The sequence below is a fragment of the Rhincodon typus genome, chromosome 19 (genome assembly GCF_021869965.1).
Source record: "Rhincodon typus isolate 14 chromosome 19, sRhiTyp1.1, whole genome shotgun sequence".
In the NCBI taxonomy this organism is placed as follows: Eukaryota; Metazoa; Chordata; class Chondrichthyes; order Orectolobiformes; family Rhincodontidae; genus Rhincodon; species Rhincodon typus.
In genome coordinates this window covers 13,242,014-13,264,963 of record NC_063350.1, presented here as the reverse complement: position 1 = coordinate 13,264,963, position 22,950 = coordinate 13,242,014, and positions in this window count along the sequence as shown.

Genomic DNA, 22,950 nt, shown 5'->3' with positions numbered 1-22,950 from the left:
AGTGGGTGGGTGAGTGGGTGGGATGGTGAGTGGGGGAGTGAGTGGGACAGTGAGTCGGGGAGTGAGTGGGAGAGTGGGAGACTGAGTGGGATGGTGAGTGGGAGAGTGGGTGGGGGAGTGAGTGGGACAGTGAGTGGGGGAGTGAGTGGGGGAGTGAGTGGGAGTGTGAGTGGGGGAGTGAGTGGGAGAGTGAGTCGGGGAGTGAGTGGGAGAGTGGGAAAGTGAGTGGGATGGTGAGTAGAGCACTGAGTGCTGCATAAAGTGTAATCTGAGCAGGCCAATGAGCAGAATGCTGAGCGTACATGAAGTGAAGTAGCAGTAAGTTTATTGCAGAAGCAAGCAGAATGGATCATTGAGTGAGGATGCCAAGTGATCAGGCACACAATGATGATGTCAGCGATGGCAAATGTTCAGGAGCAGCCCTATGCGCAGTGTAAAGGTCTGCTGGAAGCAGTCAATAAACAGATGCGTTTAAAATGAAAATATCATTAAATTACAGGAGGAGCTGATGGCTTAGTGGTGTTATCGCTGGACTATTAATCCAGAGACACAGGTAGAGTTCTATTGACCTAGGTTCAAATCCTGCTATGGAGATGGTGGAATTTAAATTCAATAAAAATCTGGGATTAAGAGTCTAATGATGACCATGAAACCTTTGTTGATTGTTGGAAAAAACCCATTTGGTTCACTAATGCCCTTTAAGGAAGGAAAACTATAATCCTTACCTTGTCTGGTCTACCTGTGACTCCAGACCAACAGCAATGCGGTTGACTCTGAATTGCCTCTGGGCAGTTAGGGATAGATAATAAATACTGGCGTGACCAAACAATGTCTACTTACCCCTAAATCATTTGATCATTTCCCCATCTCCTGATCAGCCACATTGTTTCAGTTTTCATCTAAGGAAAAGAAAGATTTGTACTTATATAGTGCATAACATGATCCCATAACACCCCAAGGAGCCTGGTAGAAATGAATTATGTTTGAAACTGGAGTTAAGGTAGGAAGTACAACTGCCAATTTTGACACTGGGGAGGTGGTGGCGTAATCATTGCACAGTGGTCAATTTTCACCCTGGGGCGATGGTGACCTAATGGTAGTGCTCACTGGGCTAGTAATCACGAGCTCAAATCCCCTCTTGGCAGATAATGAAATTTGAATTCAATAAAAATATAGCACGGGATGGCAACTGTGTTATTACTACTAGTTTAAAAAAAAGTATGTAGTTCATTAATTCTTCTTTAGAGAAGGAAATCTGCTGTCTCTAACCGGTCCAGCCTATATGAGACTCCAGACCCACAGCAATGTAATTGATGCTTAACTGTCCTTAGGGACGGGTAATAATTGCTGGCCTAGCCAATGATGCCCACATCCCAAAAATGAATAAAAATAAACAGCAATGTGATAATGTCCAGATAACAAGCTTTAGTGAAGAATAATTATTGGCTGGGACAATGGGGAGAGTTTGCCTGGTGTCCTTTGAAATAGTGCCGTGGACTTGTTAATCACCACTTAAGTTGCCTTAGTTGAAAGTTTCATTCAAAAGACAGCACTTCCATAAGTGCAGAGAGCCTGCACTGTGGCGTCAGTCTCGATTGTGTGCTCAAATGGGCAGAGTGGGACTTCAGCTCACAACTTTCTGACAGAGACAAAAAAATGCTACATGCTGAGCCAGAAATGAGTCCCATATCTAAGCAGGTAGAGATCCTCCAGCCACTGTCTTCCACACAGATCAATATGGATGTTGTACGTCAGATGTCAGAGGCTTTAGCACTGGTGGTGAGACGTCAGGAAGATTTACATATAATTTCATTTGTGGGACGTAGGCATAGCTGACTGGCCAGCATTTATATCCTGCCCCAAATTGTCCTTGAGCAGGTGATGGTGAGCTGCCTTCCTGAGCCACTGCAGTCCATGTGCTGTAGGTAGATCCAAAGTGTCATTAAGGAGTGAATTCCAGGATTGTGACCCAGTGACAGTGAAGGACCAGCAATATATTTCCAGTGAATGACTTGGAGGGGAACTTGCAGGTGGTGGTGTTCCTGTGTATCTGCTGCCCTTGTCTTTCTAGATGGAAGTGGGAATTGAGAAAGCTCAAATTTGTGTAATGAGATCTTCTTCCATCCTTGTCCCAACAGTGATCACTCAATGTATAGCTCCACTCCAAGTAACAAGGGGCTATTATTTCACAGAAGGAATAAATCAAGCTATACCATGTTAAAAAATATTTACCTTTCATTCTTTGGTGAAAATTAAATTGTTCTCTTCCTAATTCCAGTCTCTGGTTATTTTTTCATTCTGCAACTTCAGGAATGACACTAACATCCAAATTAAATATGTAACACCAGCCAGTGAGGTGTTTCTCGACATGTTGTACTTTCACTTTCAGCGAAGATCTCCTCTATTGTTCGGGCTCTACCTATACTGTATGAATCAATATAGATCTGGTGCCCTTGCTTGCTGCCTAATTAATCTGCGTAATATGTTTCAGGTGTCCAGCAACGTGGAAGAGATGGCAGTGATATATGCATGCACTTTGCATTTGCTAAAAACTTTCACTCAGAAGGTGTCTGAGTCGGAAAAGGCCTCAGGCATTTCCAGTCAATTAGAGCGGAGAAAATCCTTGGGACTATGAACATTGAAAATAATTCCTCCTCCGCCTCTGTGCTGCTGTCATCACTTAAACAATTTCAAAATAGGAATCCTTTTGTGAACACTTCTATAATGGTGCAGTGAAATTAAAGCTGAACTAAATACTACCCATCCATAACCCTGTAATTTCCCAGTGAAAATTAAACCCAGGTGTTTTCTGTTCCATTTCACCGTTTGAGAATGCATTTCACTGTTTTTGTTTAAAACTGCTGTGCAGGTCGTTGTGAAAAGTTAGCTCGGATTCTTGCATTCAAATCCCTCCTGATATTTCAACCTCTTTAAATCTTACAACTGTTCAAGAACTCTAGATTCCTCTGATTCTGGCTGTCTTTTGCTTCACCATTGGCAACCATACCTCCAGCTGTCTAAACTTTAATTCCTGTAATTCCCTCCCTCAAACTTACCCTTCTCCCACAGTCTATATTTTTGATTAAGCTTTAGGTCATCTGTCATATCCTTATGGGGCTCAGCGTCAAGGTTCTTGATAAAATGTCTATGAAGTACATCAGGCAGTTTTACAACGTTAAAGTCACGATCTACCAATTATAAGTGGTCGATACTGAGTAGTTATTTGAAGCTATTAATTATTGTCATTGTTGCTTTTACTTCTCATTCCTCAAAACAAACGCTTTGTAAATAACACCACTTCCTTTTGTTAGGAAACCAAGATCAAGCCCCAGTGTACATGACACCACGAGGACTATAATGAGATTCAACTAGGCAGTGGTGGTGAGTACACTTGGATTTCAAAGTCCTGTAGATTGTCGGGGAAAGGGTTGAGAAGATAGAACAGCGTCTAGGCCTTTGTTCCAAGCAGTTCCGTGACGCGGTACTCTGCGCTGTATGGGCTCTTCCCTGGGAAACACGCCAAGACAAATATTGACTGTGCCTGGAGGGCCATCAACTCAGTGAAAGACACTTTTTGGTCTGCCCAAACCTTGTTGCTCTTCCAGAGCAAGGAGTTGACCTTGACCAAGTGTTGCAGACTGGCACATTCCAAAGTCCAGGGCTACATGCTGAGGGATGCAACAGCCACCAAGGCACAGTGGGGAAGGAGCAGCATCGGAAGTCTTCCTGCTGAAGGTAAAAGGGGGTCTGTTCAGTTATCGGACCCTCCTGGTGCCTCAAAAGCATGTAAATATAGACTGATTCAAGTAAGAGATGCCTTTGTTTCTTTGGATAAAGTCAGACTCCAATGTTTGTTTGTTTCCCTGATATGCTACTGTACAGACCAAATTGCATTTGTGATTATGTGTGTGTATATATGAATAAAGTATATTTTGGAATAAATAAGAGACATCTAGGCCTTCGATTATAAACTAAACAAATCCAAAATCTTGCTTTTAGTGATTCAATGATTACACTCCCTTATGTTCCATGGGTGGGTATACATTCAGGTTCATGGCTGAGAGCAGAAGCAAATGTATTTACACAGAGGGTTGTGAGATGTGGGCTATGCTGCTCGTGCTAGCTCGAAGCTGACACTATATCTGTTGCTAAGTGCTGTCACAGGTTGTGTCAGATCTGAAGTTTCTATAACATTCACCTGACCCCAAAAACCAGTCAGTTCTGTCGGTTAAGATTCAGCACAACGTTTCAGCGTAAACTAGGTATATCATTGAAGGAAAGGGTGGATTTTACACCGAGATTGTAGTCTGAGTTTCCCAAAGTTCAGATGGAGGGTTTGGGGGCATGTGAGAGGAAGCACAGAGCCTTGATGGCTGACTCCCAGTACGTTGATGCCACTAGGGAGCTTCCCTGGGATGGGTTGGGAATGTTGGCCTGCTCCACAGAAACAGGCAACCGATTAAACCCAACAATTTGAGGTGACTTCAGAGGCTTGTCAGAATTTGTACCTGTGACAGAAAATGCAGAAGCCACGTTGCAGGCTGGGTGGGCATGGGGTGGTGGTACCATTGGCACAGAGACTTCATGCTCCCAGTGATGGGGCTGTGGGTAAAGAAGCTGGTACTATGGCCCAGACAATTCCTCCAGAGGGATTTCCTTTCTGTTCTGAGGGGGCCTACCAGCATCAAGATTAATTATTTAATTTTACCTCTCTAAGGACATCTCCATCTCGAGATACATTTGAATGGCGGGGGTTGGGGGGTGGGGTGGAGAGGGCGCGGGGATCTCATAGAGACTTATAAAATTCTAACAGGACAGGGTAGATGCAGGGAGGATGTTCCCGTTGGTGGGTGTGTCCAGAACCAGGGGTCACAGTATGAGGATTCAGGGTAGACATTTCTTTACCCAAAGAGTGGTGAGTCTGTGGAATTCATTACCACAGGAACTAGTTAATGCCAAACCATTGAATGTATTCAAGACGCGACTAGATGTATCACTTGGGGCAAATGGGATCAAAGGTTATGGGGAGAAAGCAGGATTAGGCTATTGAGTTGAACAATCAGCCATGATCGTGAAGAATGGCAGAGCAGGCTCGAAGGGCTGAATGGCCTCCTCCTGCTCCTATCCTCTATGTATCTATGTTTTCCGACATCCCATACCAGTGCCCACTCTCCTGAGGTGGCCATTGAGGTTTCAGAGGGTTCCCCCCGTTTGCTGCATCAGGGGACCACCTGCTATCCTTAGTAGGAGGCAAGTGCGGATGTGACCACTTCTTGTAATGTTCCTTGTCCAGCCTTCTTCCAAGCAAGTATTGAGTCTACAATCCTAATCAGTCTCGACATCAAAGTCCCAAAGCCTGCAGGAAGAACATTTCTTCATGTATCTCATAGAGTCGTACAGTCCTACAGCAAACGGGTCCATGCCGACCAAAATGTCCATCCACGCTAACCCCATTTTTCTGCACTTGGCCCATGTCCTTCTAAACCTTTCCTATCCACGTTTTATCCAAATGCCTTTTTCTTTTTCCTCTTACCTTAAACTGATGCCCTCTAGTCCTCGATTCCCCAACCCTGGGAAAAACGACTGAGTGCATTCATCCTATCCATGTTACTCATGATCTTATACACTTCTTTAAAATCCCTCCTCAGTCTCCAACACTCCAAAGAAAGAAGTCCTAGCTTGTTCATCCATTCCCTATAACTCAGTCCCCCCTTGAGTCCTGGCAACATCCTTGTAAATTTCTTCTGCATTCTTTCCAGTTTAATAACATCTTCCTGTAGAAAGGTGACCAAAACTGAACACAATACTCCAAGCGTGGCCTCAGCAACGTCCTGTACAACTGCAACATAACTTCCCAACTTCTATACTCAATGCCCTGACTGATGAAGGCCAGTGCACCAAAAGCCTCCTTCACTGCCCTGTCTACCTGTGACTCCACTTTCAGAGAATCGTGCATCTGAACTCCAAGGTCCCTCTGTTCCACTACACTCCTTAAGGCCCTACCATTTGCCATGAAACTCCTACCTTGATTTGACTTTCCAAATTGTAACACCTCACACTTATCTATATTAAACTCTATTCGCATTTCTCCACCCAATTCCCCAGCTGATCAAGATCCTGCTGCAATTTCTGATAACCGTAGCAGTTCATAGAATCCCTACAGTGTGGAAACAGGCCCTTCGGCCCAACAAGTCCACACTGACCCTCAGAACATCCCACCCAGACCCATCCCCTTATAACCCACCTAATCTACACATCCCTGAACACTATGGGTAATTTAGCATGGCCAATCCACCTAGCCTGCACATCTTTGGACTGTGGGAGGAAACTGGAGAACACAGAGGAAACACAAGCAGACACAGGGAGAATGTGCAAACTCCACACAGACAGTCGCCCGAGGCTGGAATTGAACCCGGGTCCCTGGCACTGTGAGGCAGCAGTGCTAACCACTGAGCCACCATGCTGCCCCTTCCTCACTGTCCACGAAACTGGTTATTTTAATGTCATCTGCAAGTTTACTAATCATGCCCTGTACATTCTCATCCAAATCATTGATATAGATAACAGACAGCAATGGGCCCAGCACCGACCCCTGAGGTACACTACTCGTCACAGGCCTCCAATCCAACAAGCATCCTTCCACTATTACTCTCTGCTTCCTACCATCAAGTCAATTGTATATCCATTTTGCCAGCTCTACCTGGATTCCATGTGATCTAACTTTCCAGAGCAGCCTACCATATGGAACCTTATCAAAGGCCTTACTGAAATTCGTATAGACTAGGTCTACCGCCCTACCCTCATCAAACTTCCTGGTCACTTCATCAAAGAACCCTAACAAATTTGTGAGGCATGATCTCCCACACACAAAGCCATGCTGACTGGTCCTAATCAAACCCTGTCTTTCCAAATGCATGCATATCTAATCCCTCAGAATCTTCTCAAGTAGCTTACCCACCACAGATATCAGGCTTACTGGTTTTTAGTTCCTAGGGTTTTTTTTTGCAGCCCTTCTTGAATAAGGGCACAACATTTGCAAACCTCCAGTCTTCCAAGACTTCACCCATGGCCAACAACAATGCAAATATATCAGCCAGGGCCCCCGCAATTTCTTCTGTAGCCTCTTGCAGGGTTATTGGATATATCTGGCCAGGAAATTTATCCACCTTCATACATTCTAATGTGTCCAACACTTCCTGTACTGTGATATGGACTGTCCCCAAGATATTGCCACTAACTTCCCCAAGTTCCCAAGTGTTTGTGTCTTTCTTCATGGTAAACACAGAGGAGAAATATTCATTGAGGACCTTGCCCATCTCCTGCAGACCCACACATATATGTCCACTTTGGTCCTTGAGGGATCCTATTCTCTGTCTAGTTATTCTTTTTCCTTTAATATACTTAAAGAATCTCTTTGGGTTCACCCTAATTTCTCAGCCAAAGCTATCTCGTTCCCCCTTTTTTGATTTCTTTCCTCCTGATTTCTTTCTTCAGTAAACTCCTGCATCCCCTATATACCTCCAGGGATTCCCTTGATCCCAGCTGCCTGTATCTGAGTCATGCCTCCTTCTTTTTTGTGGTCAAATCCTCAATATCTCTTGTCATCTAGGGATCCCTACTCCTGCCAACCTTCCCCTTCACCCTCACAGGAACATATACCCCTTAAACTCTAGCTACCACACTTTTAAAGGCCTCCCACTTGCTAGAGATTCTATTGCCTCCCAACAAACTACTTCAATCAAACCCTGCAAACTCCTATCTGATTCCATCAAAATTTGCCTTGTCCCCCTTGAACCTGTGGAATAGTTTTTTGTCCCTCTCCGTAACTATTTTACAGTTAATAGAACTATGGTCACTGGTCGGAAAATGCCCCCTCCCACTGTCACCTCAGTCATCTGTCCTGCCCTATTTCCCAAGAGTATGTCGGTTTTTACCCCTTCCCAAGTAGAACCCTCTGTGTACTGCTTGAGGAAACTTTCCTGAACACATTGAACAAATTTCACCCCATCTAAGCCCTTAACACTATGGCATTCCCAGTCTATGTTAGGAAAATTAAAATCCTCCACTATGACAACCCTATTGCTCTTGCAACTCTCCCCAGACTCCCTGTATATTTGTTTCTCTAATTCCCATTGTCTATTTAGGGCCCTATAGTACAACCGTAATAACATCAGCATCCCCTTCTTATTTCTTAGGTCCACCCACAAAGCCTCACTGGAGGATCCTTCAGTTATTTCATCTCAGAGTACTGCTGTGATACTCCCCTCAATCAAAAATGCAACTTCGCCTCCCCTCTTGCCTCTACCTCTGTCCCGCCTAAAGCACCTGTACCCTGGTACGTTAAGCTGTCAGTCCTGTCCCTCCCTTAGCCATGTTTCTGTAATGGCTATAAAATCCCAGCCCCACGTACCTATCTACCCCCTGAGTTCATCGGCCTTACCTGTCAGCATTGAAGCAGATGCAATTTAATCCAAGAGGCATTCCTTGCTCCCTGTTATGTTCCAGCCTGACCTGTCTCTTCAACTTGCTCTTTCTGATTTCTGTTTCTCCTTCCCGCCTTGTACTTGTCTCCCTGCTATTGAAGATCAACCCCGCATCTCCCCCACCATCCTCACCAATCTAGTTTAAACCCTCCCTTCAGTATATTGGTCCCCCACCAGTTCCGGTGCAAACCACCCCTCATGAATAGGTCACCTGTACCACAGAAAAGATCCCAATGATCTAAGAATCTGAATCCCTGTCCCGTACACCGATTCCTTAGCAATGCATTCATCTGCCATATCCTCCTGTTCTGACACTCACTAGCACATGGCATTGGAGGTGATCTGGAGATTACCACCATCGAGGCCCTGGTTTTTAACTTTTTTCGTAGCTCTCTATAACCATGCGGCAGGACTTTCATCCTTATTTCTACCTGTGTCAATTGTGCCAAAAAGCACAGTGACTTCTGGCTGCTCACTCTCCCTCTCTGTTGTTGTAACTATTAATCCTGCTTGCACTTGTCTTGTTCGGAAATTAGCACGTTCAAATTTGGCTCAAAATTTAATTCGCATTTCACAATCTAAGAACTCACTTCTGTAAAATGTCCTTCACATTACTGAATGACTGGAGCCGAGTTTTATCAAGTGTTCTTACTGGCCATAATGATAAGCAGCCATCACTTAGATCCTGGTAAAATTCAACACTTAAGTAACTTGTGGAGTTGACTGCATGTTAGACTTAGCAATGTTAGGGTTAATTCACTTTGATGATGGATTAGGTTGGGTCTTATGTGATACTTTCAATATAACTCTCACCAAAGTCATGCAATATAACACCACTCCTTGTGGGCAGCTCTCATTTTCTACATCATCCTCTTTTATAAAACTCCTTTTAAAGGACATTATTTACTTGTCTCTTATAATGCACTATAACACTAACTGATACAGCATAAATTATAAATAACTCTCTCAGTATTAAAGCTTGGCTTTCTGTCAGATAGAAGTACAAAAATTATGTTAATAGATGTTATGCAATACAATTATTAACTTCTGCGATGACTTCTGCTTTGATTAAAATAGTCTCCTTAGTAACTCAGTTATCAAGGTCGTTTCAAGTTCTTTGAATTCTGCAGAGGAAATACTCCCTGGCTGCCTGCTTAGTACCAGTGGCGCTCATGACTCATAGTCAAATAGAACCAAATGGAAAAGAATTTTAAAAAAAGCTTTAGTTACAAAACTACAAACTGGAGATAGTAGGAACTGTTGATGCTGCAGAATCCGAGACAACAAGGTGCAGAGCTGGATAAACACAGCAGGCCAAGCAGCACCTTTCTGCTCCTGTGATGCTGCTTGGCCTGCTGTGTTCATCCAGCTCTGCACCTTGTTGTCTCACAAACTGGAGATGTTGGGAATCTGAAATTAAAACAGAACATACAAGCCAATACTCAGTAGATTTGTGGACAGAGGCACAGAATGAACAATCTCAGTTTTAACCTCCTTTACCCCACCTTGATAAGCAAAACAATGGTCAAGCAAGTCGTTAAAATTCTCAAAAATTGAGATCCTGCCTCTAGTTTCTCAGTTAATGAAAACCCTGGCATGTCCTTCCTTCCATGTGGCCACATATCCACTTCCAACCCAAGCCTTCCATCATCAAATGGTCTGGATATTGGACAGGGCTCCACTTAATAATTATTCAAATCAGGCTCTGCCACTAAGATTAAAACAAAGAACTGTGTACGTTGGAGACCTGAAACAAAAACAGAAGTTGCAGGAGAAACTCAACAGGTATGGCAGCATCTGCAGGGAGCGAGCAGAGTTAATGTTTCGAGTCCAGTGACTTTCCAACAGTACAGTTAAGATTGTCTGTGGCTCCAAGTTCTTGACTTTCCTGGATTCACTGCCCATCGCTGGGCACAACTCCACCCTCTCCAATTTGTCCCAATACCCTTGGAAAAAAAATGGCTGACATTTTAAAGTAATGAACAGTACAATATGGGCTCTCACTGTTTCAAATCTGTGGCCTGAAGAGCCACAGTCCACATCTCTGTGCAACAAGCCAACGTGTTGGTATTTCTTTTCAATACTAGAGAGGAGGTTAAGTGTTCATTTGATGGATGGTTTCCAGTGATTGAAAAATCTAGAACAGGGTGAACTAGAGATTAGATTAAACACAAGAGATTTAGGGTAGAGGGCAAAAGGATTTTGTTTTCAGAAAAGAGGTTGTGAGACAATGGAATGTAGTATTTGTTTTGATTGAAGCAGAACATTTTGCTTTTTTAGAAGTTGGAGGAAAGAGTGGATAAATGGTAATGAGAATAGGGACAGGCACATGGGACTAGGGCCACAGCTCAAGTGGAAGATAAACTCCAGTATAAAAAATGAAAGGAAAACATTGCCAATGCTGGAAATCCGATATAAAAAGAGAAAATGCTAGAGAAACTCTGGAGAAAACTTCAAAACATTGACTCTGTTTCGCTCTCCACAGATGCTGTCAGACCTACTGAATTTCTCTTGCACTTTCTGCCTTTATTTCAGTATATTCTGATTGTGCCGTGTGGTCTTTTCCCTTGTTGCAATTTCTACCCAGTTTAAAGTTGGCCAACTACAATTTTGCCACGTCCTTAAGCGTTATCCAAGATATTAGTACTGTGTAAATGTGACATAATGGCAAACATTTTTAAGGGAGCAAATTAGAGCTGGGAAAAGAGAACATGTCGATAGAATTGAATAATGTCTTTCTGTTTGAGCAGCTGGTAAGGAATGGGGAAGGCACTTGCTCTGTCAAAACTAATTAATGTATCGGTCAAGGATGAAATATAGCTGCCTGTGGTTTTGTCCAGTTGACCAGATCTGTGGTGTATATAACATATAACTATTCAGAACCTCGATGTGGAAGTTGCAATCTCTGCCTCTACAGGGCACATATATCTTGCAAGACAGAAACAGATGTCATAGCCCAAATTCCACTTTCTATTTCAGCAGTCTCACAGTCTAAATAAGTAACCCAGGGAATGTTTTAGCAACTGTGTCATTGAGTATCATTGTATTGAACTTCAACTGTACCGCAGGATGGTCTTCTCAATCGATTTCTCTCAAATGCCTGAATGCCACAGTAAAACAGGTTTTTAATTCTCCTGAATAAACAGTTGGGGTGGGATAGTTCTGCATTGTTATATGTCCCGATAATCATTTGTGAGCTGTAACCTCATGCTATAGACAACAGGAGTAGACCGTTCAACTTTTTGGGCTGCAGGTTTCTGGGCTCGGAGTTGGTGGAGCTGGAAGTGAAAGTTAGGTGTGATCGTGGTGTTCCAGAAAGCCACCACCTTCCCAATCTTACCCTCATTAAGTTCCGGGCAAGAAAGTCCGAGATTGACTTTCCCACAATTTCCACCAATTGAAGATTTTTTTTATTTGTTCATGGGACGTGGGCGTTGCTGGCTAGGTCATCCCTAATTGCCCTGAGGGCACTTTGACAGTCAACCACATCACTGAAGTTACATCACATGTCTGAAGTTACATGTGGGCCAGAACCAGGTAAGTTTGGCAGATTTCCTTTCCTATCAGTCAACCAAATGGGTTTTCATTACAATCAAACATCGATACGTGGTCGCCATTAGATAAGTTTTTGTGTCAGATTTTCAAAATTGAACTCAAATTTCAACCATCTGCCATGATGGAATTTGAACCCATGTCCTCAGTTCTGGATTACCTTCCTGGGTTCACTACCCATCACTGGGCACAGCATCACCCTCTCCAATTTCCTCCAGTACCCTACAAAAAAAGGCTGACATTTTTGGGCAATGAAATGTGAGATATGAGCTCTCACTGTTTCAAATCTGAGGTCTGAGGAGCCACAGTACATGTCTCTGTGCAACAAACCAATATGTTTGTACTTATTTTCAATACAAGAGAGAGAATTAAGTGTTCATTTGTTGGATGGTTTCCAGGGTCTAGAGCAAGGTGAACTAGAGATTAGATATTAAAGTCAAGAGTTTTAGGGTAGAGGGCAAAAGGAAGTTGTGAGACAGTGGAATGAAGCATTTGTTTTGATTGAAGCAGAGAACATTTTGCTTTTTTAGAAGTTGTAGGAAAGGGTGGATAAATGGTAATGAGCACAGGGACAGGCACATGGGGCTAGGGCCACAGCTCAAGTGGAAGATAAACTCCAGCATAAAAAAACAAAGGAATATATTGCAGATGCTGAAAATCTGATATAAAAAGAGAAAGTGCCAAAAAAGCCCAGGGAAGACTCAAAATACTGACTCTTTTCTCTCCACAGATCCTGCCAGACCTACTGAATTTCTCCAGTGACATTACCAATACACCATCACCTCCCCATTGAGGTCAACCCACTTGGGTTGAAATCACTTCACTTGAGGGGAGGCCACAGCCTCGTGGTTTTATCACTAGACTATTAAACTAGAGACCTAGTTAATGTTCTGGGGACTGGGGTTCAAATCCCGCCACAGCAGATGATAGAATTTGAATTCAATAGAAATCCAGAAGTGAGAGTCTAATGATGTTCAGGAATCCATTATCGATTGTTGGAAAAGCCCAACTGGTTCATTAATGTCCTTTAGGGATGGAAACTGCCTTCCTTATCTGGTCTGGCCTACGTGTGACTCCAAACCCACAGCAATGTGTGTGACTCTAAACTGCCCTCTGGGCCGTTAGGGATGGGCAATAAATGCTGCCTAGCCAGTGATGCTCTCAAAACGTGTATGTATAAAAAAAAATACCTCTAAGCTGGGACGGAGAAAGATTCAGCTGACAAGAATACTAAATGAATGAGGCAAGGATGTGAGTTTGGGGGTGTGGAATGGGATTAGGGGAGTGAGGTGGGTAGCTTCAATCAAAACTCATTTGCGCAAGGTTGATGGATTGGACCCACAGTAGGGGGTAGCCCCTCAGATCCACGTGCCATACTGCCAATCCTCCTGCCCCCTTCTCTCTCGGTGAGCCCCAACTCCAGTAACACCCTGAAACAGCACTTAAACTTCCCATCAGTGATCCTCCAGTCTGGGTGTCTATAGAATGGCATCTCAGCAGCAACCATTACCTCTTCTATGGCAATCTTGAATTTGGGGGCCTCTGAGGGGCCAGCAGCTCCAGGCAAGTGGGACTTCCTAACCTGAGGTCCTAATTTCGGTAGAAAGCCCATTGGCAACCAATCAGCATCCTGAATATTTGGTGAGTTTTCTTACCTTAGTGAGTGTTGTTCTGTCCTCTAAAATGGGAAAATTCTGGTCTTTTCATTTTTTTGCCCCCTCCATTCAATTAAGCCGTGGTCACATTTCATTTCGTGCCTTTGACCCATTTTCCTTGTACCCTTACCAAACAAAATCATGGCTATCTATCTTAGTCTAGACAGCTTCAATTAGTCTAGAATCTGCAAACTTTTGGGGAAGACCCATATTTCCACTCCACTGCATCTGCACAAGCTTCTTTTATTTATGAGGATACATTTATTGACATGTAATGTTGCTGAATGTTTGATTGGTAGGAAGTTTACAAAACCCAGTCCCAACGAGCATCCACACTCTGCCTCCACCATCTTCTTCTTCAGTCTGTTTGTAAGCCTGGCCCCCACAGCTACATGATCGGTTAGGGCAAGGTGGCAGGTCTCAAATCCACCCCAACAAAATTAGGATCAAGCATCTCAGTGTGCCACCTTCTGGGTTACACTGGCCATTCAGCCAACTGAACACCTCCACACAAGGAGTCTTGGTTGAAGTGGCAACACAGACTTTTCTTTGCATAGAAAAGTCTTGGAACCCTCCAGGTTCTTTCTATTACCTGATGGCCAGGAATCTCTTCCACTCTTGCAGCCTACACCAGCATTTGTTGGAAAGAGTTGCTACTCAACCTGTTTCGGCATGTTGTAAACACACCACCCATGATCATGAAGTCTGAGACTGGGACTTGAATGCAAGGTTTCTGGCACAGAGGCATTGATATTACTCATTTTGCCAAGACTTCCTACCTCTACTGTGATTATATAGAATTAATTGTGTGCAGAGCAGAAATAGACCATGCTGACCAATGGGTGTTCATGCTTCACACTAACCTCCTACCATCCTACTTCAACTATCCTTATCAGCATGATCTTTTACTATTTTCTTGTTTGTAGTTTATTTTGATTTCACCATTGGATTTATTAGCAACTCTTCTATAGTTTTAGTGCCTTACTTCGGATATGCCCCAGACATGTGAACACCTTTCTTAGAGTCATAGAGTTATACAGTACGGAAACAGATCCTTGGGTCCAACCAGTCCATGTCGATTATAATCCCAAACTAAACTAGTCCCATTTGCCTGCGCTTGGTCCATATCCCTCTAAAGCTTTCCTATTCAAGAACTTATCCAAACGTCTCTTAAATGTTGTAACTCTACTGGCTTCCAGCACTTCCTTTGGAACTTCATTCCACACATGAACCACTCTGTGTAATAAAATTGCCCTTTATGTCTTTTATAATTTTTTTTTATTCATTCACAGGACGAGGGCATCACTGGCTAGGCCAGCATTCATTGCCCATCCCTAATTGCTCAGAGGGCAGTTAAGAGTCAACCACATTGCTGTGGGTCTGGAGTCACATGTAGGCCAGACAAGGTGAGGATGGCAGTTTCCTTCCCTAAAGGACATTAGTGAACCAGGTGGGTTTTTCCAACGATCGATAATGGATTCACGGTCGTCGTTAGACTCTTGGTTCCACATATTCATTGAATTCAAATTCCGCCATCTGCCATGGTGGAAGTGTTATCTGGGTCTCTGGATTAACAGTACAGCAATAATTCCACTAGGCCATTGCCTTCCCACTAGGCCATCTTTTTCCTCTCACCTTAAAAATATGCCTCCCAGACTTGAAATCCCCCACCCTGGGGAAAAGACACCTGCCATTCACCTCATCTGTACCCCTCATTATTTTATAAATCTCTATAAGGTCACTTCTCAATTTCCTATGCTCCAGTGAAAAAAGTCCCAGCCTATCCAGCCTCTCCTTATAACTCAAACCCTCCATTCCTGGCAACACCCTGGTAAATGTTTATATGTCTACCCATTCAACGACCTTCTTAAATTAAAGATCTCGATCAGATTCATCCTTCAGACTTCCCCTTTGTTGAGAAAAGAGAAGTGAAGGGAAGAAGATTCACTTCCCTTTACTGGGTACATCTAGATCAGTAGCAGAGTAGAGAAGAAAAAAATTCTAATTCTATGAACACTTGAAGCATTATAACATCCGACTCCAAAAACAAAGGGGATAAAATATTCAGTATTGGAATGCGCACTAGTTATGTATTTTTTCAAAATGTAGCTTTTTAAGATGAATGTGAGATTTGCTTTTGGTCATGGCTTTGAAAGGACATTTTCTTTTAATGACAACTGCCATTTACAATTTGTCATGATCCATCGACTTTTCTCTGTAATATAACTATACATTTATTTTTACAATTACTTGTCTTCTCTGCAAAAGTGCAATCCAAGAGAAAGAATTTGCTCCAATGGAAGTGACTGGTTTCACCTTAGCTACTCAAACTAACTGCCGACGTTGATTCATTCTGCCACTTAGACAGGCTCTTCTCAATAAGTTCCTCTCTTGAGGTCATCATCACTCTCTCTCTCTCTCTGCAGAATTAATTTTAAAAAGTTAACAAGAATATACAAAAGAATGAAAGCTGTTCTGAAGAACAGTTATACTGGACTCTAAACATTAACTCTGTTTCTCTGCCCAGATGCAGCCAGACCTGCTGAGTTTCTCCAGTATTCTCTGCATTTGCACAAAAGTGAACCTCAAAAAGCATTTTTATTTTTCTCTTTGAAATGTTGGCTCGATTCAGCTTTTCAGAAGATGAGAAGCCCTCTTGTGAAAGGTAAGCCTGATTTGTAGATGTTCTCTTCAAAATGATCACAAACGGTCAGGGATACCTCGAAGAAATTATCCTCCACCCTCCGGAAAGACCTCAGTGGATCTCTCTCCCACTGCAAACCTCTGGTGATCTCCTCCACTCTGAAACTCTTTGACCACATACTTAAGCAAATCCACTACTACAGCTACATCTCCTTTCTCAGTACCTGCCTATGCAGCCAGATCATCCCCAATGGACTCCAAACAATGCTCAGACCATCCCAATTTGGCCCAAACCGTTACAACCGTTTATCTATAGTGCATCCAAAGCTTCCAAAAACAGTTTTCTCTGCAGATCCTCAGGTTCATGCTTGCAGCAGTGCATCAGCATCTCCTCGCATTATAGTCAACCTTATCCCTGCTCAGACCCTCCTTCTCCCAGACCTGCAAAGGACCTCTCCTGTTTTTCATTCTTCCTCTCCCGCAGGCCCAACCAGTCCCCCTCCACTGACACCCTCATCTGCCCAACGGAACTTGTCCTTACCCTCAACAACTTTTCCTCTAACTCCTCCCACTTCCTACAAATCAAAGGGATGTCTATGGGCACCCGTATGGGTCCAAGCTATGCTTGCCTCTTCGTAGGGTACATGGAACAGTTCCTCTTCTGCTGTTACACCAGCACTATCTCCCACCTCTTCCTCCCCTACATTGATGACTGTATTGGTGCTGCCTTGTGCTCCCATGAGGAGCTTCAACAGTTCATCAACTTTACTAACATCTTTCACCTCAACCTCAAATTCACCTGGGCTATCTCCAATACATCCCTCCCCTTCCTGGACCTCTCTATCTCCATAACAAGTAACTGTCTCAGCACCGACCATCAAGTCCCACAACTAGCTTGACTACACCTCCTCTCACCCTTCCTTCAACAACGATGCGATCCCTTACTCCCAGTTCCTCCACCTCCACCGTATCTGCTCCCAAGATGAAGCATTCCACTCTGGACATCCCAGAAGTCCTCCTACTTCAAGGACCGCAACATTCCCCCTCTGTTGATCAAAAATGCCCTCAACCACATCTCTTGCATCTCCTACACTTCTGCCCTCAAACCCCCTCCCCCGACAAAAATAAAGACAGAGTCCCCCGGGTCCTCACATATCACCCCACCAACCTCCACATCCAGCGTATCATCCTCTGCCATTTCTGCCTCCTACAATCTGACCCCATGACGAAAGAGATATTTCCCTCCCCACCCCTAACTGCCTTTCGTAGGGACCACTCACTCCGTGACTCCCTCATCAACTCCACACTCCCCATTAACCCCACCACACCTGGTACCTTTCCCTGCAACCGCAGGAAGTGCAACACCTGCCCCTACACATTCCCTCTCACCTCCGTCGAAGGACCAAGACAAACTTTCTATATCCAACAGGGGTTCACCTGTAAATCCTCCAACCTGATTTGTTGTATCCGTTGCTCCCGATGTGGCCTCCTCTACATCAATGAGACCAAACATAGATTGGTGACGGATTTGCGGAGTACCTGTGCTCCATACACTATAATCAACAACACCTTCCAGTTGCAAACCATTTTAACTCCCCACACAATCTCTTGGTGATATGTCCATCCTGGTCCTCCTCCAGTGCCACAACGATGCCACATGCAAACTGGAGCAATGACACCTTATATTCCGCCTCGGGACCCTGCAGCCTGATGCCCTAAACATAGAACTCACCAGTTTCAAAAGCTCCCCACCCCCCATGCCTCATCCTATGCCGAACCCCCCCTTTTGTCCCCACCTCCTTGACTTGACACTACCTGTCCATCTTCTCTACTACATCTTCCCACTACCCCTACCTGCATCCACCTATCGCCATCCCACCTGTCTTCCCCCAGCCTCACCCCTCTTCCATCTATTTATTTCCCAGCTCCCTTCCCCCTCCGCATTCCTGATGAAAGGTCTAGGCCCAAAACATCGACTCTCCTGCTCCTCTAATGCTGCTTGACTTGCAGTGTTCCTCCAGCTCCACACTGTATTGACACTAACAGTTGGGCCCTTTTCTTCATAGTTTCCAATTTCCATTCTCAAAATGAATCCAGAAAGATGCAACATCACCTGACAAAGGGAGTTGAGAATAAAAAAAAATGTCAAAATATGTTTCATTAATAATACAATGAACATCAACAGGAAACTGTCAACTCACCTCTCTTAATAAATACGATACTGTACTGTGCCATCAAACAGTAGGGTCTAGGCTCAGTCCTAGTTGACACCATAGGTTGGATGTTCCAGTCTCAGCCAAATTGTTCATTACACAGGAGGATGGGGAGTTGCTTATAAACAGGAATGGGAACTGAAGAAATCAGAGAAGGTTAATTCTTCACAACTAATATAGATTGGCGAGAGGGTAAAGCAGGCATTTATTGAAATGTCATACGTGTTGAGATTGGAGGAGCTTGAATTATTAAGAGAGATAAAGGCAATAATCAACAAATGGCCTTAATAAGTATACCATTAAATTAAAGGAACATAATTGTGCAGCCATTAAGAAATAAAGTTTGCATTCTGTTTTAATGTAATTTAGAAGCACACACAAATAAATGATCTGGATTTTAAAGCTTCAAAGTCTGTTTTAAGACAGAGAAAACTGCTAACATTTGCAAAGTGCTTGTTTATGATAAATGAAATGTGGAGACAGAGAGTATTCATTGGATCCTTGTTATAGGGGAGATGCCAGCAGCTCTCCTTGCTGCAGCACTGACCCTCCGGCAACACCCATCGATCACAAATGGTGCGAATCTGTGTCCAAATGTTTTGTGGCAAATGGGTGCTTTTTCATAGTTAATCTTGGCACACAAATGTAAGAAAATAATGACAAAAAAAAAATAGATTAATCAATTTGTTATGAAATTCTTTTCTTTGATTGTGAAAAAGATGAAAACATCTTCATATCTTTTTTACTTATACTCCTGTGCTGACAATCCAATTGGAAGGCTCTGTGCAGAACAGCTTCAGAAAAGGTATAAACCATCTTCACAAAGTTATCTTCAAGAAAGTGTTGCCGCCCAAATGGCCTGAATGAGGTTGGTGTTCTAGCAATGTGATGTCTTAACACTGATGGCAAAACTGAAAAGCAACATTGTATTCTTTTCAGCCACACATGTGCAGAGGAGTAAATCATCGAGGTTGAATTGAAGAGCAGAATTTCCCAGGACTAGGACAGATTACACACCAGGAACTGCCAAAATAAAAGCTGTTACACATACATATGTATTTCTCGGGCCATTAATAGTGCATCTAGAATGAAGTTTCAGAAATACGAAGACAATCAGGATGCTTGCACTGTTCCTTTAGTGGTGGATGATGTGTCCCTAAATCACTTGCTGGATTAGACTTTCATAAATCAAAGGGCTCTTCACTTGTTGCCTGTGTCAAGTAAAGGACAACCTTTGACAAAAAAAATCAATCATAAACAAATAAATTAAAAACACGGTATCATACAAAACATGCTGCCTGCAAAATCCAGCACATTTATTTGAGGTAATTTAATACAAGGTCAAATGTTATAAGTGGGTTGACAGTTTGCAAGAGTAATGAAAATGGAATGAGCAAGGCTCCTGTGAGTTGTCATTTACTTTGTGATCTCTTTCTATTCTGTGCAAGTAAGTGGTGACAGAATCTTACTGGCTTTGTCAACTGACTAGCGTAAACAGAAACATTCTCTGATTCAAACAAATTCATGTTGTGTGAAGTGGATGATGTATAGATTGAACCAATGCCAATTAGAGACAGTTGATGTCTTGCTTCTACCCTGTGACCTCTGCTCAAATCTTTGTATAAAAAAGTGTGAAAGGATCCCTGGTGATGAATCATACTATATGGTGCCATCTTCAAAAGCCTGTTGCGCACCCAGACAAGCTCTGGCAGTCTAGAGCTGCCCTGTATAGTTTGTCACATTTGCTCCAGACGTGGCAGAGAAGGGGAAGGTGATGCCCTGGTTTGTAGACAGGAACGTGGAGGTCCTGATGAATAGGGTGGCAGAGGGGGTGCAGTGCACATCCCCCCAGGACCGGCATTGGAGGGCACAACATCAGACTCTGTCAGCCTGGAATGGAAATACAGCAGTGTAGTAAGAATATCATTTGCCTTCTCTGCTACTTTGCTCAGCTCATGCTCTACCACTCTCACTGTTGTATGCAGTATCTTCTCTCACTCACTGTCATCTGCTCACTCCCTCAGATGACTAACCCTGCATGACCCCTGCGCCTCCTATTCAATCATTTGGGACAACTCAATATGTTTCCCCCAACTTTAACAACTGTGCCACTCACTTTCGTCTCACCTAGTTCTTTCCTTTCTCTCATTCCAAGAGAAAACAGCCTACAGTTGAGCGAAAGGAGCTGTGACAGGTAGTGGGATGATCGACACTCAGCTCCCCATCCCTAAGAGAAGATGACCATGACCATGACTACCTCAAATATCTCCCTGACTGTGCCCCTGGGCTTATTTTGGAGACTGCCCTTTATGTCTGTCTTGACATGACTGAGAACTACCACCCATTTGGTTGAAGCACATGCAGTGTGTTTGCCACATCAGTGACTGGCATGTGATGCGGGTGTAACACTAACGTAGCATGGTGACATACAGCAACATGTCCACCCCCTTGATTGGTCACTGCTGAAAACCATAGCAAGATGCCTGGCTTTGTACCTAGGCTACAAATCAAGGAAGGGCAAGGGAGAGATGTTGTGAGCATCTATGTAGGCTCAAAGTGAGCAAGCGCTAGGACAGCAAGTGAGTAGCCCAGAGATGCAGTCTAGTCTACTCTATTAGCTGTGTGCCTGTCCCTGTGTATAAAGTGTTCTTGCAGCAACATTCCAATGAGAGGTGACACTTTACTATTGCGGTGCAGAAGCATATTGTAATTGGGCCAAAGAATAGACATTAAGGTGCAGTGAGGCTGTTATCTGTCTAATGCCAGTATTGGGTACATTTGGTCGCTGCCCTGAAATGTTTCCTGAGTTTGTTGTTGCTGAACATTCAAGATAGAAGTCTGGAGAATCAAGCAGTGAGTTGGATTTGCCATGTACATGCTCTGAGTTTCATGTTGAGAATTTTGACTTATGCTAGACTAGGAACCTGTACATTAATTTGGTGAGATTCGGTATTAATAAGGGTGATAATGAGGAAGAATCTTCATTAATAGGTATCTCTTCGATCCTGATTAAGAATCTCACTGTGACATCTGGACCATTTTTGGAAAATGTGACTTGTCGCTTCATTGAGAAAGGCATCGTCCATCTTTACATGTAACTGATCCAAATTTCTTGCCATAGCCCATGTTGTTCAGCAGGTGATAAGATTCTGTCCCTGGACTTTATAGTCATCCTCAATCATGATTCCCGTATCATCTTCCCATCTCATTATCACTAACACTCTCTTCTGTAAAACAGGTAGCAGGTTCTGGAGTAAATACAATGTCATTATTGGTCAAGGTGCATATTCACATTTGTTGGGTCATTTGGTGGATCCCTCAGATAGTATTCCCACTTCTCTTTTCAATTGTCCTTTCGGCTTCACTGGCAGCATCTCATGTACACATCAGATGGTAACTTGTTTGAAGAGCTAATATTAAGATTCAAGCACATACCCTAGATTGAAACGCTGGTACAATAACGTGGGAATGCTACATTGCAAAGTTGGCATCTTTTGGATAAGAAACAATCACTTAAGATCCCTTTTCACTACTGAAAAAGCCAGAAAGCTCTTCTGACAGTCTAACCACCATATCTCTCCCTCCATCAATAAATCCAATTTGAAGAAAGTAAGTGATCAAGTGCATTTTTTTAGGCTTATAAGGTGAGATATCTGCCTGCACAAACGTGTGGTGAATGATTTTTGTATTTGGACGTGGGATGTGGGCATTATCAACTAGGTCAGCATTTATTGCAGTTTAAGAGTCAACCACATTGCTCCAGATGTGGAGTCACATGTCGGTCAGACCAGGTAAAGGTGGCAGATTTCCTTCCCTAAAGGGTCTCAGTGACTAGGTAACCTCTTACAACAATCAACTTTAGACCTTTTTTTTTATTCCAGGTTTTATTAAACTCAAATTTCACCATCTGCCATGGTAAGATTCAAACCCATATCCCCAGAACAATAGTCTGGGGTTTTCGGTTACAAGTTCAGTGACATTACTACTATTATCACCATAAATGCCTGCAATAATAACAGAGAATGCTGTTTAAAGATAATTCACTGGCGTGAAGCACTTTGGAATGTAATAAGGAACTGCAAAAATACATGATGGAAGATTTTCCTGTCAGTTTTTTTTCTAAGAGAACTGGGTCGTGAACCATTTGCTGGATCTCTCATCCTTTTGTTTCCTCGAGTATTTCTGGGCTTTCCTTGAAATTGGGCAGGAGTGTGGAACTTTTGTTTTGGAATGATGTGGAGTAGGCCATTCTCATCATAACAAGAACAACCGCTTGTTTATATTTATATAACAGTTTGATGAAGCAAAACAACCAGTGCACTTCACAAGAAACAATCTCAGGCAATACTGGACACTGAAACACATGGGCAATACTGGACAGTGAAACACATGGGGAGAAATAAG